This window comes from Xyrauchen texanus, chromosome 5 (genome assembly GCF_025860055.1).
Source record: "Xyrauchen texanus isolate HMW12.3.18 chromosome 5, RBS_HiC_50CHRs, whole genome shotgun sequence".
NCBI lineage: Eukaryota > Metazoa > Chordata > Actinopteri > Cypriniformes > Catostomidae > Xyrauchen > Xyrauchen texanus.
In genome coordinates, this window is record NC_068280.1 from 35,573,350 (window position 1) to 35,589,750 (window position 16,401).

The 16,401-nt window shown below is 38.4% G+C and overlaps 1 protein-coding gene across 8 annotated transcripts in view; it reads left to right on the forward strand.

Annotated features, from left to right (window-relative positions):
- LOC127643786 (RNA-binding protein 47-like) overlaps positions 1 to 16,401 on the forward strand; it is a 34,404-nt gene that overhangs the window by 5,124 nt on the left and 12,879 nt on the right. The window contains exon 1 of one of the 8 annotated variants that reach the window (XM_052126667.1): positions 9,160 to 9,338. The exons of 4 other annotated variants lie outside the window; for them this stretch is intronic. The gene's annotated coding sequence lies outside the window, so the exon portion shown is untranslated. 3 more of the 8 variants (XM_052126668.1, XM_052126669.1, XM_052126672.1) reach the window with 3 other exon arrangements.

Here is a 16,401-nt window from a genome sequence, read left to right on the forward strand (position 1 = left end):
AATAGTGACTTCTGAGGGGTGGAGCTCTTTTAGACCAAAGACTTCATTTGGGATATCCCACAGTGTGACACACACACACACACACACACACACACACACACACACACACACACACACACACACACACACACACACACACACACACAACTTTGTAGTGGCACAGGTTCTGCATTTCCAAATCAAGTTGCTCAATTTCTCATTCTCTTTCACTAATGCTATTATGCCGTTTCATTACACAATTATCTCTTTCCCTTTTCTTCTGTTCTCTGTTGAAGTGAGTAATAATAGGCCTCGTCCACTGAACCTAACAAACAGAACAAAGGAGCACTGGCAATAGTATTTACACACCAATTACATCACTACAGTGCTGGTCTCATTTTATATATAAATCCTTCCTGCTTCAGTGTGTGTACGTGTCTGTTTGTACAGTGAGAGTATCAGACAGAACACAATGGTCCCTATCAAGTTTCCTTTTTTTTTTTTTAAGTAACTGTTTAATACATTTAGACCCTTTTGCTTTGATACTGAAGACACTCACACGCAACTGTTTCCATTTCTGTTCCCAGATACTCAAATAATGTAAGTACACCCCAGCGCTAATAAAAGACTGTTTATTAACCAATGTGCAAGACTTAAGGGTAGTTCACACAAACTGCTGTTTGCAGTGACAAAGCGGATGGAAGTGATTCATTTTCAGTGAGAGTTAGTAATTTGAGGAGACATGAGCGACAGAGACTGTTGGCGATGGAACAAAGTTGAGTTCAACTTTATGGAAATGAGCTGTGACATGATGTGAAAACTAACAATGGGAGTGGAGACAGTGAAGCCTACGTGATATAGTAGTTGAGAATTAACACAAACAAGCCAACAGTACAGCGAATGTAAAGTAAAAATGTTTAAATCAGATATGAGCATCATGTTGCACGTCTGTTCATGAGATGTGATGAGAATGAATGATGTTTGATGTTATCGATGTAGATTTTATTTAAGCAGTTCACTTTATTAAAATGATTTGATATTTAATAATGACTTAAATTCCACCAAGTTCATCGCACAAAGTGATAGTATGGCTTCAAAGACATGGAATATATTGTATGAGTCATGTCGATTACTTTTACTGTGGTTTCATATTTTTGTCCTTTTTCAAATATGACAAAACAGAGTCAGTATTCACTTACATTATAGTGAAAAAACTCTCACTTTTTATAAATTCACTTTTTGTGTTCCACTGAAGAAGAAAGTTATATATTGGTTTGGGGCAACATTAGGGTGAATTTAAATTTTTGGGTGAACTAATCCTTTAAATTGCTGTCAGTGTATATTGCGTCCTAACCAGATGCAACATGAAAAAGTGACTTGCAGTAAGAGCTATTTTCCTTATAAATCTAAGTGTTTGTCTTAAGCCAACAGTTTTTGTCCATTGGTTTTCATTGACCCACTACACATATCCGGGTTTGGAATGCAGAAGTAAACAATAGCAGGGAAAAGTTCTATAGCGGCGAATGTCAGACCACAGCAAAAATACAGTATATACACTCACCTAAAGGATTATTAGGAACACCTGTTCAATTTCTCATTAATGCAATTATCTAATCAACCAATCACATGGCAGTTGCTTCAATGCATTTAGGGGTGTGGTCCTGGTCAAGACAATCTCCTGAACTCCAAACTGAATGTCAGAATGGGAAAGAAAGGTGATTTAAGCAATTTTGAGCGTGGCATGGTTGTTGGTGCCAGACGGGCCGGTCTGAGTATTTCACAATCTGCTCAGTTACTGGGATTTTCATTCACAACCATTTCTAGGGTTTACAAAGAATGGTGTGAAAAGGGAAAAACATCCAGTATGTGGCAGTCCTGTGGGCGAAAATGCCTTGTTGATGCTAGAGGTCAGAGGAGAATGGGCCGACTGATTCAAGCTGATAGAAGAGCAACTTTGCCTGAAATAACCACTCGTTACAACCGAGGTATGCAGCAAAGCATTTGTGAAGACACAACACGCACAACCTTGAGGCGGATGGGCTACAACAGCAGAAGACCCCACCGGGTACCACTCATCTCCACTACAAATAGGAAAAAGAGGCTACAATTTGCAAGAGCTCTCGATTTCTGTTGAGACATTCAGATGGTAGAGTCAGAATTTGGCGTAAACAGAATGAGAACATGGATCCATCATGCCTTGTTACCACTGTGCAGGCTGGTGGTGGTGGTGTAATGGTGTGGGGGATGTTTTCTTGGCACACTTTAGGCCCCTTAGTGAAAATTGGGCATCGTTTAAATGCCACGGCCTACCTGAGCATTGTTTCTGACCGTGTCCATCCCTTTATGGCCACCATATACCCATCCTTTGATGGCTACTTCCAGCAGGATAATGCACCATGTCACAAGGTTCGAATCATTTCAAATTGGTTTCTTGAACAAGACAATGAGTTCACTGTACTAAAATGGCCCCCACAGTCACCAGATCTCAACCCAATAGAGCATCTTTGGGATGTGGTGGAACGGGAGCTTCGTGCCCTGGATGTGCATCCCACAAATCTCCATCAACTGCAAGATGCTATCCTATCAATATGGGCCAACATTTCTAAAGAATGCTTTCAGCACCTTGTTGAATCAATGCCACGTGGAATTAAGGCAGTTCTGAAGGCGAAAGGGGGTCAAACACAGTATTAGTATGGTGTTCCTAATAATCCTTTAGGTGAGTGTATGTGAACGCAGAATAAACATCAAATATTTTCTAATTGGCTGTGATTATGTGGTTCCAAAATGATTTTTTTTTTTGCTTTTAATTTGGGCATAGACATTTGTCAGGTCATGCCTGATTATTACAGGTGCACTCAGTAATTTTTTCCTCATTAAAAAGTTTTACTCCAAAAGAAATTAATTGGCGTTTTAAAAACATATGTATAAAATCATAAACTCTCACATGAGATTAGGACTCTAGCCATATCAATAACCTTATAAAACCTATTTTAATCTACATGAAGAGCATCCCCTCATAGGGGCTGCCATGTTAAAATCACCTGACCAGTCGAATACTACTTGCTTAATCTCATTAGGCGTCCTTTTACTGGCCACTTTCTCTCTTGCATTAAATAATCATGGCGGACTGTCAATAGTGAATTTCTACAATGGCATCTGTAACTGACAACAACTGATTTTGAATGATACTGCATCCATGTCGCTAGGTTTCACTGTACGTTCAAGGTGCACTTGGTTTTGGCTGATAACGAGAGAGATTTTTTACATGATGCTGACACTTATTGGTGTGGATGTAGCATCACGCAGAAGCAAATGTCTTTGGCTAGAAATACCCTATAAGCAGGCGTATTTATACATTTCTTGCTCAATCAAAATGATCCAAAAATAGGTTGATGACCGAGATAAAGTGAGTAGTGAGGCTGGTCATGTGATCTCCACTTAATGACACCCATGAGGGTGCACCCAGCTCCATTAAGAATTAAACAGCTCTAATAATACTGGAGTCTTCATCTCATACGAGTGTTCATTATTTTTAAAATAATATTAAATTCTTTCTGTGTAAAACGTTTTTTTTTTTCATTCTGAGTGCACCTTTAATGAGCAGTGTTGAGCATAAATAAGAAGAACATTCAGGGCAATCATGAAGTTCTGATGTGTACACTAGAGGGCTCTTCCATGTCTGGAGATATTTAAAGCACCGGAGCAGTTGAGCCACCAAGGCATAATCAGCCATCATCAGATGACCTTGACTCAGAGTAGATACTGTAGGTCAGATGGCCCATAAGCATAAAGTTGAAGCTAGCGCTGTGACAGTCAGAGTGGTGTGCGCATGTCTGTGTGCGTGTCTGTGTTTGTGTGTACATACAATAGTCTATTCATGTATTTGTACAGTGTTAAAGTTTGAGTTAAACCTGATTTTCCAGTTACCTCTACCATCAATGTGTAATGCAATGTGTGCAAAACTAAAATGCACTTACATCTTTATCCCCTCTTACTCCCTCATACACACACGTCTTCTATCCCCTGTTCCCTGAGGCTTCATAGATAATAAGTGTCATTCTTGTATATCCAACAAGAGCAGAAGAAAACCGGCCTGAAATCACTGAAGGAGAAGGTTTTTTTTAATATACAGTACATAGTTGCAAGATGTATATAATGGGTGCTGATAAGGCAGTAAAGGCAGACTTTGCACCCTCTCAAGGCATGTTGACTCTTTACACAGCCTCACCCTTCTTTATGACCTACCCATAATGCATCATGCGCTCAGGGATTATGACGTTGTCAATGATTAGAAGATAATAACTCATGGTGCTTTTTTGCATCTTGGTTGATTTTTGAGAGAGGAGGGTCACTAGTGTGTTCTTAGAAGGTACCCTGGAGAAACTTCTTGAGTGTCTAAACACATATTAATATGTTTCTTGTGTGTACATGCTGACAGAGCTCAGATCTACTGTTGACAATTGTTTAGAGATCCATCCAACTGGTTTGCCAACCCTGTGTGTGTGTGTGTGTGTGTGTGTGTATGTTATTTATTCTGTGTGGCTACTAAGGATTCCTGTGATCAGCCAACCACTCAGAACAGAAATGGTTTTGCCCCGTTAAGCATGGCATCATTTCCTGTTTATGCATGTACCCCGTCGCACTTCTCTCACCCCCCTCCCCCATCCCACCCCATGCTGTTCAGTAGTTATAGCTGAATGTGCAACAAAAAGTGACCACCACTACAAAATATCCCAGTGACTCTGCAGAAATGTACTTGGGTAGTTGACAAATGACATGTCCATGACCTTTTCCAAGAATGTAGGTTCAAACTTAGTTTTTAGTAGTTCAATTTAATAGTCAGTTAGAGTAACATTTATATTTTTAAAAGTAACAACAGGGCTCAACAATAAGGAAGGTGTGAGAGAAGTAATATTTAAAGATTCTTTCATCATTTACTCACCCTCATGCCATCCCATATGTGTATTACTTTCTTTCTTCACTAGAACACAAATTAAGATTTTTAGAAAAATATTTCAGCTCTGTCCATACAATGCAATTGAATGGCGATCAAACATTTTTAGCTCCAAAAATCACATAAAGGAAACATAAAAGTAATCATTATGACTGGTTAAATGTATACCTTCAGAAACTACATGATAGATGTGGGTGAGAAACAGAAAGTCCTTTTTTTTTTTACTTTCACTTTTACATCTGAGTAAAAAGGGACTTAAACTTAGATGGACACTCATGGAGCATATTGTGTCATTGCGTAGCATTTTCAGCATACCGTCACATTTTTTAAGTTCAGTGTCAAGTTAAAAGTAGTTTGAAACTTGAAAAGATACCTGCAAGATCCCTGCACGCTATCGTGCTCAGACAAGGTGTCTTTAAATGCAAAATGTTGTTTTTTGTTATCTGTGAATGGCTCCTTTTTTATTTCATGCTGCCTGCCTGCTGTCATTTGTTTGACAAAGCTCATTGCCTGTTCAGTACAGCCCACACTTTTTTCTATGTCTATGGTACAGCTCCAAGATGAGGCTTCACTGACTGCCCCCTGCTGACAGTGGAACACACAAAACCACAAGTTTTATTAAAACATTTACATATAGGATGAATTGCTTTTTTGTAACACATTATTTTTCATACAATTAATCACACTGTAACAATTAAGACGGTAAGGAGGAAGCTGGGACAGGCTTGACAAACACATATAAATTTAATGACACTTTTCAGTGTGAAAAGAAACAAAAACTCGTACTGCTTTTCAGCCAGCTACGTCAAATCATAAAACACACACAAGAACACGGACAAGCTTCGTGCATCTCTCTCCGGTCTGATGCTGTCTCTTCTCCTTAAATACTACCGCCTACCCTCGCTGGAATGCGAGGTCGGTGTGGCACGCAGGTGGAAGTCATTCGCAACTTATCTGCCCAGATGCGGCTTGGCTCTGCCCTGCTCACCACATACTCCCATTGCTGAAATCAGGTTGGGGATTTCTCCGGCCTGTGACCTAATCCCCCCATTGACGGGTCACACTGGTCTCCGGATCTGACCTGTGCATGCCTGGGAGGGGGGATAGGATGAAAAAATAGGAGAAAGGGAGGGGGATATCAAAAGGGGGAGAGAAAGCAGAGAGGGGAGAAAGAGGAGAGAGAGACGAGCTCGCCGGCCCTGGACACACCATTGACTGGCCCTCAGCTTGTTGTTGTGCTTCTGTCTGCTACACTGGGTGATGGCACTGGACCCCTCAGCCATCCCTTTTGTTTATGCTGTGGTGGCCGATATGGCAATTTTCTTGGAATGACTGTATACTGAAAGCTAGCGGCATGTATGCAACATCATGCAAAAGCAATTGTTTTTGGTTACCAATGTCATTTTAGAAATGCACTTTTCACAGTCAGCCATGATTAATTTATTAAGTGAATGAAAGTGTATGAGAATAAGGGGGGTTACTAAAATAAAATTATAATTTGACTGGAGATTTCATCTCATGTTCAATCTCATTTTCAAAAAGTACTATTTATTTCTTTAGAGGTAAACTTTTTAATGTGGAAAAAAGTACACATTACACAGTCTGCACTTATATAGTTATTTTTTAACCTTAGTGGTAGTCAAAGCACTTCACACTCTGACTCATTCACCCATTCACACACACATTCACACACCAATGACAGCAGAGATGCCATGCAAGGTGCTAGCCTGCCAATGGGAGCAACTTGGGGGTTCAGTGTCTTGCCCAGAGACACTTCAGCATGTGGAGTCATGTGGGCCGGGAATCGAACCGCCAACCCAGTGATTAGTGGCCAACCTGCTTTACCACCTGAGTCACAGCTGCCCTCGAAGTACACTTTTAAATATGTATTCAAGGAAATGATATCTCGCCTAGCTGTAGATCTGGATTTGTTGAAAATGAAACGATGACATGATAATGTTAAGAGCACAAGTCGGACTAAAAATTATAAACTAATTAGTAATTTTCTGCACTGTAATGTTTTTCAGCAAATATGTGTTTATGACTTTGTAGGTGTCATGGAGTATTGTTTCTAACAAAAATAGAAACGTGTTGCTATAAATAGCTATTTATAGCTATTTTTAGATATAGATATTTTTACAGCATGTCACACTTCAGGATACTACTGTCACTATTTGACAAACCATGTTAACTACCCACTTACTGTATGTGAGTGTGTGTGATTTTGTGTTTCAGGCTTGCGTGTTTATTTGTGTGAATGGGAGGTGGAGAAAAATGTTGTGGTGTTGTGTACACTTGTGTGGAATGATAATTGCATGTTTCTATTGTACCCATTGTCTTGTGGCATCTTTTGCGTCGGACGATTGTTTTCCTTGTGTTATCAATTTTTAAAACTACTCGTTCTAAATAGATTTTTTTTGTGTGTGTAACATGCACATGCACTGAAGCACAAGCACAAACACACACCCTTGTGAAATCAATGATTTACACCTTATCTATGTAACTAAATAACGTAAAACACACTATGACATGTGAGTACCTGTTTCTTAGGAACTGGAATGAGATTTTACAGACGTTTCCAGGATTGTGTGTTAGTGATGGAGGCTTAAAGGGTTAGTTCACCCAAAAATTACAATTATCCTATATTTTACTCACCCTCAAGCCATCCTAGGTGTATATGACTTTCTTCTTTCACCCAAACACAATCGGAGTTGTATTAAAAAATATACTGGCTCTTCTAAGCTTTATAATGGGAGTGTATGGTACCTTAGAAAAGGTAAAAAGCTCATTCATCCATCAAAAAAAGTAATCCACATGGCTCCAGGGGGTTAATAAAGGCCTTCTGAAGAGAAGCGATGCGTTTTTGTAAGAAAAATATCAATATTTATAACTTTATAAACTATAATCACAGGCTTCCGGTAATAGCCGTCCACGCGTTCACAAGAGAGTCGAGTTCCGGCATATGACGTAGGCGTAACGTAAGCTCCAGTGAGAAGTGACAAATGCAGAAGCACGCATTGTTTACAGCAAAGGAAAACGGCGAAAAGAAGTTAGTTGTTTTATCTATACAGTAGATTTGTATTAGTCTTAAAATGGTGCGTTTGTGCATCTATCCAGTTATTCCAATCATCCATTCATGGCAGCAAACACTCTTAGCCTCTGTTGGCATTACCTCCCATTTCCTGCATGAGCACCACCACGTCTCCCGTACTCTCCATCTACCAGATTCTTTTGTTTGTGCTGCTGCAGCCTCCTTCATCTCCCGGAGTTCCTGGTTGGTGTACTCCGGTTGCAACAAATAGGGCTGAGCAAAAAACTCAATCTCCTCTTCTCTTATATCGAAATCCTCCAACATTTTTCTTTAAAAATCCTTGTTGTTGTCTTCTAATTCGTGACCGGTGATTTGTTTTGCTCCATTCACTGCACTTCCAAGTTCATCACTTCTGTCATACACCGGAACTCGACTCTCTTGTGAATTGCTGACGGCTGTTACCGGAAGCCAGTAATTATAGTTTATAAACTAATAAATATTGATATTTTTCTCACAAAAACACATAGCTTTGCTTCAGAAGCCCTTTATTAACCCCCAGGAGCCGTGTGGATTACTTTTTTGATGCATGGATGCGCTTTTTTGGGCTTCAAAATCTAAGGTACCATATACTCATTTATAAAGCTTGGAAGAGCCAGGATATTTTTTTTTAAATAACTCTGATTGTGTTTGGGTGAAAAAAGAAAGTCACATACACCTAGGATAGTTTGAGGGTGAGTAAATTATGGGATAATTTTCATTTTTGGGTGAACTAACCCTTTAACTTCTATTTACATCTTTAAATGTTTAAGAATGCAGGAACTCAGGAAACTGATCTATATCAGGACATACAAGTTTACTATTTATTTCAGTCAGTTGCATTCTGTAATGAACTTTTCTTCAGTCAATGAACAATCTCATTCACAGTCCATTACACACAGTCACGCACCCGCACAGACATCTCTCTCTCTCTCTCTCTCTCTTTCTCTCTCTCTCTCTCGCTCTTGCTCTCGTTTGCGCCCAGAAAAGCAGGAAAGAAGGGTTCTTGGGTGTGACAGGGAAAAGGAGAAAGAAATATAAAGACTGACAGAGCAAGAGAGAGAGAGAGAGAGAGAGAGAGAGAGAGGTGTAGGAGGGGGCACCTTTTCTCTGCCCCACCCCTTACAGGCACTGAGTAAACACTCTTCTACCTACTGCACCTCCAGTCACACACTCTGCTCCTCTTCCCTACAAAGAAAGAGGGTAACCACTGACGCCAGACAGAGAGAAGGCCTTAGAGAGAGAGAGTGACTGAATGTGTGTGGTGAAACAGCATCACAGTACACGTATACAGCTACAGTGCCACTTGGACACACATTCATTCACCTGAAGAGGCAGGTAAAGTCTGTGTTTTCGCCCTCCACAAGAGAGTGTGTGTTAATTTCTGTTTGTGAGCAGTCTGTTAGTTCAGACTCTTGTTTTAGCACAAAATATACTTTTCGGCTGTTTGGATCTTCTTTTTTGTTTTTGAATTACTGTCTTTTTTGAATGATAGTATTGTAATGACCTTCGGTGACCTTCCGTGGAACTTTAAAGAGAAAAGAAATCCATTTGTTTTCCATATGGTAAGTATATTGAAGTGTAAATTCCACAAAAGAACAAAAATATGTTTAAAATGACTATAGACTTTGCTGTAATCTGGCTAGCTGCATTGGTTGTTTATGCAAGTGAGCGTAAAATTGCCTAAAATGCAATTGTGCTTTACTGTGCACTTCGTTGGTTGTTGGTCTCTGGACTCGACTCCTACAGCCTCCTATGTTTGCTGCTGGGGTGGGCCCAGACCTGTGCATGTTACTGTTATCAGCTGCCATATTTTCTCAATCAGTGGCAGAGGTATGTGTTGATTTCACAAAAGAGAAAGTGATGAGACATCAATACTTAGCTATCAGCGTTCCTACTTAAAGTATTTTGAACAGATCATCAGCTGTGTGTGTATTTGTGGGTCTGTATCAGTGGGTAGTGTTTGATCAGCCATGTCACATTGTTTTGCAGTAAGTAGATTAACTGCAGGAGTGAAGAGTTTAAACAAAAGATAAGAAACCTCAAGATGTCATCAACATTTGCAACTTATTCCAGTGTTCTATGTATGTGTGAGCCAGAGGACTGTGTGTAACAGGTGCATAGCTTACAAAGGGTTATTAAATTGTAGGTTTGTATTTGATTGAGTGTGTATTCAACGTAATCACTTTTAGTTTTCTCACTTCCTTCTTCCTCTTTTGTTATTGATTGTTAGGGGTTTTTATTTTACTGCCTGTCAAGAAAATCTTGCTTTTGTGTTTTTGGCTAGTTTCTTAGTCATGAGAACAAAATTTTTGTATGCTTGTCATATCAATGACTGTCTAAATGTTTTACTGTAGCCTGTTTTCATAGAGAATTGAAACTGAGGATTACGGGAATTGAGAATGGTCTTGTGGGTGATGCAGTTACCATGTCCACTTGCTATCTGTCTGCTGTCGTTCAACTGTCGTGTTCTTTATTAAGAAACTGTGATGTGTTCTTTATTAATATCTTTTGTGACTTTGATTTCTTGTGATCTGGAGTGCAGATGATATCTTTAGAAGAGAACTTGTAAAAAGAAATACAATTACAAATCACAAATTAAAAGTATGTTTTTTTAAGTCAGCATTAAATGGCAGTACAACATATTCTATTTACTATTAATACCATGGTGTACAAGGCAAATTAAGGGTTCAAAACAATTTACGGTCAATTGACAGCATTTGTGGCACAATGCTGATGACCACAAAAAAATTTTTAGACTCGTCATACGTTTCTTTAAAAAAAGCTACATCTGGCTAACAGTGAGGCATTTACAATAGAAGTGAATGGGGCAAATCCGTAAACGTTAAAATACTCACTGTTTCAGAAGTACTGCCACAAAATATAAACAATGTGCGTGTTAACATGATTTTAGTAAGATAAAATCGATTACTAACTTTTTCTGTGTAAAGTTCAAAATTTACAACTGTTATGTAATGCTGTAAACACTAAAATAAAAAACAAACAAAAAAAAAAAAAAACAGCTAAACAGCTGTTAAACAGCTAAAATAATACTTACCTTTTAATAGAAGAATGAAAGTGCTTTTATAAAATTATATGCCTCACATTTCTGTTTTTAAACTCTCCAAAAATTGGCCCCATTCACTTCCATTGCAAGTGCCTCACTGTAACCTCCATTTTTGAGAAACAGTTTGAAATAAATTTTTGTGGTTATTTGCCAAAAATTAACAATAATAAAAAAAAAGGAATAAAAAAAATATATATATATATTTTTTTTTTGCATTTTAGAGTCATGCTACTTGGGTGGTTTAAATGTGCTTAATTGACTGAATTGTCTTAAAAATAGTTAGAATTTTTTGGAAGCAAAATATGTTCTTTCTTTTTATGGGTGAATTATGAGCCCAGACATGCTCTTAACAGATTTCATGAGGTTCACTTGTATACTTTCAAAGTTCTGTCAATCCCACAGTCTTGTTCAGCAGTTCAGATTGATTATTATTGTAACAAATTAACAGGAGCTGGAGCTGGAGGTTCATATCACAGTGCGATTATCAAGAGGTGCACAGTGAGCAAATTGAAAATCAACAGTCAGTAAGAATTTACACAAAAAAAAGTATCTGCTCAATTTATTCAGAGAGCTTGTTAAACTATAGAGAATTGTGGATTCTCATTTTGAGTGAGGTTATGTTAATGATCATTTCAGTGATTACAAGGTGCCACAAGGGTCAAAGTTTGTCAGAGATGAGGTTTAATAATTGTAGAATGCGATTATACAAGCACAAGTTTTTTTGCTTAGTCACTGAGAAGAAGACAAAGTTCTGCTTTGGTTTGTCATGTGAGTGGTTGACTGAATATGAGATGTTTTAAGAGGTCTCTTTAGCAATACACATTAACCCACAAGATTATCTGTTGACTCTTAATGCGCCGACCACTGTGCATGGACACTGATTGTAAATGGAGTTAATCTAAACCTTGCTGACAACCAAATATTCAGTCCGACTCTCTCTCTCTTTCTCTCAATCACTCTTTCCTCATCTTCATGACACTCAGACCACTGTAACTTGTGTGTTTGTGATTGCTTTCTTTGCTCTCTTGGGTGATCTATTGGGTGTATGTTGGTGTATGACCTTAGTCAGGTAGACGGCATATTTAATTTTCCGTGATTGAAAACGAGGCTGTGGGGCATCTAAATGTACTCAACTAAGTAATTGCTATTTTTAGTTGTAAATTATGTCCCTTACAAAAATAGAGAGTTCATGGTAAACTTGCGGCAAATTGTCCAGTGTTGCCAATGGTTTGCTGCAGGTTCACCACTACCGTTGAAGAGCTGCACACTTCTAGTAAACAAGCTCATTTGCATGTGAAAATGATGAGTTGCAAATTTGTGGCAAGGTTGCGGATAGTTTGCCAGAACTCTAATTTTTGTTTTAGGGGAACTACAGTTTACAGGAATACATATTTAACTAACCATATTCTAACAGTTAGAGGAGTGAAAACGCAACTTCTAAACTTTGCCACCATTATTTATGTGATAGCAGTTACTTCCTGGTTTTCATGGGAGCAGAACTCATGTCTCAGAAGTTGCTCAGGGAACACAGAGCCAGTGGGAAAGATAAACTAGCTTGAATTGATGAGAAAATGTCTGATGGGGAATGGCGCTTGTCAGTATGTTTGCAGATTAGGGTCAATTTCAGGGTTCTTTAACATTCGGAAGCAACATGACGATTTCCTGTGTGATTATGTTGGGTCTAGAAATGCACAAACACTTAAACGGAAAGAAAATTTAAAATGAGATCTCTTTAATATCTAAACTTTTTCTCCTTGACAGCAATGAGAATAAATAGAGAGCAAATTGAGATATTTTTTTTCCTAAGAGAAAGACCCTAGTAATCTTCCATGCATCTCCTCTAGAGTTTTAGAAGTGAGCTCAACAATATTTTAAACTATTACTTTTTCAAGACCAAATTATCTGAGCTATGCAATTCACAAAAATTGTGTAGCTTTGTAATCTGTCAATGGTTGTATCATATCATTGTAATAGAGAGTCTGTTAATTTGAATGTCAACTTTTAAAGGATGAATTCTTGTTACTCTGTCAAAATCACAACCTTATTATTCATTAACACCACATGCATGTAACCACACTACTATTTACAATCTTATCAAAGTGGAGCACAAATTCACATACAATACATGTGATGATATGTAAGCAAAACATTTAGATGAAAATCTCAACAACTGACTTAAAAAGCTACCCTACACCCCAAGCCCCCCCAACACACACTCATACACATTATACACACACTTTCTCTAATCATCCAAAATGTCTGTGCTTTATTTTCTGATTCATTTTCTTAGCCACGGTTACCCAGCCCTCTACAGCAGGTGTTTTTGTGTGTATCTGTATACTTTGTGTGTTTGCTGACAGTCGAGTTCTCTTGGAAGCCAGCATGTGTATTGTTCTAGTCTTCTACATTTCACTCTTTTTTTTCACCAAGATTGAGGGAGTTTCACCCAAGTGATAATAATTGATCCGTCTGCACAAAAAAGACCTGTGTGTTTTTCTGTGTGTATGCGTGTGTGTGTGAGTTTATATGTGCTGATTGTCACATATTATTTTGTGTGTAAAAGAAGTCAAAGATCAGATTCTTCTGTCAAACAGTATCTTAGATAATGACAAACCATCATCCCGTGATCACACGCACGTACGCACGCGCACACACACACACACACACACACACACATGTTGTGTTTCCATGTTTTATTGGGACTTTCCATAGACATAATGGTTTTTATACTGTACATACTTTATATTCTATCCCCTAAACCTAACCCTACCCCTAAACCTAACCCTCACAGAAAACTTTCTGCATTTTTACATTTTCAAAAAACATAATTTAGTATGATTTATAAGCTGTTTTCCTCATGGGGACCGACAAAATGTCCCCACAAGGTCAAAAATTTCGGGTTTTACTATCCTTATGGGGACATTTGGTCCCCACAAAGTGATAAATACACGCTCACACATACACACACACACACACACACACACACACACACACACACACACACACACACACACACACACACACACACACACACACACACACACACCAGTTTGTAACCTAAAAAATGTCCTCGTAAACAACCCAATCCCATAACATAAGTTTATGTACAGTATGTGATATTTGACATAAATTGCAAAAGCAAATATGTTCAGGATTCTGTTTTTTCAAGGCCTGTTGTAAAAAGCACATTCTGCATGGGTGTGTGTGTGTGTGTGTGTGTGTGTGTGTGTGTGTGTGTGCACCTAGTGATTTGTGTTGGTTAATCATCCACCTGCTGCTGCCTCAGGTTTCCTTGCACACACACACACACACACACACACACACACACACACACACACACACACACACGTAAAGGTCAACCATTGCCAGGAAGGTACAATGAGAAATGGAGATCTGATGTTTGATGGAAAATAAATAATCCTTTCTCTCCCTGTTGATTTCTCATCTCTCTCTCTCTCTCTCTCTCTCTCTCTCTCTCTCTCTCTCTCTCTCTCTCTTTCTTTCAATCGTTTCTCATTCCTATCTTGACCCGTTTTCTCCCTCCCTCTTTTGCCACTGATTCTCACTTCCTGCTGCTTTCTGTATCTCTGTACAGAACAAGGAAACTTCCAAATAGTCTCACTTCCATAAACACATGACAGCCTAATGGGGCTGATCAAACAGGAGGAATTTTGCATTCAGAGACAGCAAGATGCAACACAATGAAATGAAGTAGAACGCAGGGGTCTCGAGACACGTTTTAACAGTTTATGGTACCCATCAGACTGAAGACATTCTTGCGTAAAAAGAAAAAAGCTAGTTCTTGCATTAGTTCTCGCAGCTACACGAATGGAACTGAATGCAAGTGTCTCAGAACGCATTTAAAACTAAAAATAAAGCCCTTTTAATGTGTCTTAACATGACGCTGTTGACACGTCACATCGGTCAAAGACGTCCGTCTAGCATGTGTTACTTAACAAATGATTGTGTCTTTTGTCCCCACCACTGATTTACCATGGCCTACCTTATAATTGCTTTTTACTACTTTTGCTGAATCACTTTATTATTCTAAGTTTCTTTATTCACTCTCTCGGATCAAATAAAAAAAAATCTCTGGTGGAGTTTCATCATTTATTTTTCTCTCATTCTCTCCTTCCTTCTGAATTTGGCTGAATCATTTTCCATTCCCACACTTCTCATTTATCTCACACTGAGAGTCATTTAATACAAATTGAATACAAACTGACAACCAGTAGCAGTACATTTGACAGTTTTTTGGAAGACAAAAATATAATTCCATTATATGTTTTTTTTATTGTGATGTTAACAACTATTGCTCATCATTGATCTGTACTGTTTGTCATGGGGCAGCTGCCTGTACGTAAAGTCAACATTCATAATCCATTTAGCTTTTGTAATCTGGATATTCAAATAGCAAAACGTACGGCAGGACTTAATTTTATTTATCTGAAATTAATTGGATTGTGAAAAGTGTATGTTACATACCAGAATAATGCCATTAGGGAGGGTTTGAAAAATATGAGCATTTGTAATGTCCTCTGAAAATGAAAGTCATATAAGAGGCGATGCAAATTATTACATTTTGATGAAGAATTATGAATGACGGAATTTTTGTGCAATCACACACAATAAGCATTGAACGTGCATTGAGAAATTTCATGCTAACTTTAAATTTCCTAAAATTAACCCTTTAGTTACAGGGTTATGAGCTGGTTATGCCAATGTCTCCTCATATCTGAGTTTTAACCCTTTGCAGAAGTGAGCACATAAACACTGTATTCACTGAAGGATTACTAAAATATCTTCTATTTGTAAGTCTGTTCGTCCCGCTTAGCTTTTGATTAGTCAGTCTGCTTTTCTTCCTGTTTCTGCCTGACCTTGAGCCACACATGTACTGATTTTCTGTCTATGTGTGTGAATGAGGAAGTGTGTGTGGATGTGTGTAAGAGAGTTTTGGGTTAGTACTGCTGAGTTGCCTGTTATTCCAACCTAACACTCACAGTCACATGCTGCTCCAACAAGCCTCTTAGAACTCATCATGAGAAAACCAGGTACCAACTTGAGTACTGTGTGTGTGTGTTGTAGCTGTGCATTTGTAGATTTGAACTTTATTGCTGGAGTAAATTACTAATTAATGACCTTTAAACAGTTTTTTATATGTGTTCCAATTCTCTTGATTGTATTTTTGTGTCTGTGAAAGTTGTGAACTTAGTTGTGCGTTTTAGGATAAGCTTGGATTGGGTCAGAATGCTCTGCATGTGTAACCATGGTTTTATTGCTAAGCAACTACCTTACCCTCTAACAGGGCATCAAGGTCCAGCTAACTGCTCATGC